Source organism: Myotis davidii, unplaced genomic scaffold (assembly GCF_000327345.1).
Source record: "Myotis davidii unplaced genomic scaffold, ASM32734v1 scaffold1521, whole genome shotgun sequence".
In the NCBI taxonomy this organism is placed as follows: Eukaryota; Metazoa; Chordata; class Mammalia; order Chiroptera; family Vespertilionidae; genus Myotis; species Myotis davidii.
The window spans coordinates 116,718-118,447 of NW_006291034.1; positions in this window are offsets into that span (position 1 = coordinate 116,718).

The following is a 1,730-nucleotide window of genomic DNA, read 5'->3' on the forward strand; positions in this document are numbered from 1 at the left end:
TTCAGGGCCGCCCCCTCTCGAAAGAGCTGCGCGCTCCCCTGTTTATTGGGGAATGAGGCAGGAGTTACAGGTTCGCCCTCGGGGTCCCCGCGGTTCCAGCCCCGGGACCTGGAGGGTCGTGGTGGAAACTCCTACCCAGCGACCGGGAAGGGGCTCAGCCATAGGCTCCGCCAAAAAATTCCATGAGTCCCACCTGGCCGGGTGTCGGGGGAAGTTCTGCAAAGATTCCCGCTGGCGCCCACGGAGACCAAGGTTCATTGACACGGACTTGTCACCAGCACGCTGGTTCACTCCCCGCCTGGTCTCGGGCGTCACGGGAAGGCGGGCAGGTGGGGCCCTGCCGTCTCCCCGCCTGTTGTGCGTCCCTGTGGGGCTGCCTCTAGGATGTGCAGCCTCGGTCAGCCCCGCCCTGCCCCCCGGCTGAGCAGTGGCGTCGCTGTCAGCGCGGGGCCAGGGTTCTAACTCTGCGACTTCACTTCCTGTTCCTCGGGCCTGTTTGCATTTGAAGGAAGAGTCGCCTCCACTTCATCTTCCTCTTAACCACCTGCTGTGCGGCATGAGACGGGCTTCTGTGCCTTTGTGGTTTGTAACGGGCCATTTAAACACTACGACATGGTTACAAAAAGCTTTTGAAACAGGTCTTCGGATTGAACTCACACACTCGCTTTGTGTAGCAAAACCGAAGGCCCTTTTCCGGCCAAATGTTCCTGGAGAAAAGGAAGTGACGACTGGCCAACGTAAACCTCCCTGCAGTGCCCGCTAGAACCGTGGGCGGGACAGTATTCGGTGCCCGGCCGCGTGTTTTGGACAGAGGGTGGGGCCTCGGAGTCTCCCCGGGCCTCTCTTCCCTCCCCTACCCCCCACCCCACCGGGGCTTTTGGCTTGGAGTGGAACTGCCTGGGGCCTAGGCGGCCCTGCCCATCGTTAATCTTCCTTAAATGTATTAATGCCTCGCGTTGGGTCTGAACAGAGGAATGCGTTGCTGGTTTCCCGGTGTTTTGTTTCACAAGGGGATGCCGAGCTCTACGGTGGGTCTTGGAAAACCTGCGTCTTTCTCTTTCTCAACATTTAACTTAAAGATAAAAGGGCCTTTCAAAGTGAGAGGCAGCAAACATTTACTTGAGACCAATCAGGCAGGAGCCCAGATCGTGGCCCGATAAGGAGACGGAGGAATTGAGGGGCCAAGGGAAGGGGAGCAGTTACACCCACCGCAGGGAGGCGTTGCTGCCGCTACAGAAAAGTTAACACAGTGACGCTAGGTCTAAATACGTTTCTTTTCAGTCTGTCACCCATCAGCTCAGTACTTAACAATGTTTGCTTTCTTTTCCTCTCAGTTCTTTGGGATGCAATGTTGCCCTAAGTTAGGTCTAAATGTAATTTTGCCGTTTTAACCCTAAAAGTTTTGAGGTATGTACCTCCAGCTCCATTTTGGCTGTTTTTGGGTGTTTTTTGAGGGCACATTTGTTCAGCTGGGGCCAGTGAAAGCACAGCTGCGGATCTGAAACTATTACAGGAAAGAAATGAGCCCCTGGGGCTGCCTTTAGCTCCCTGGAAAGTCAGGGGACGCGGCCAGGAAGATAGATTCGGGGTTCGCCTGGATGAGCCCTGCTGCCCATAGCTCCCCTGCTGCACGTCTGTGGGACCCTCCGTCTTATTTTAAAGCAGGTCCCCTTCTATTTGTTCACAAACTACACCACACATTTGGGGCAGCCTTTACTCTCGATAAAATA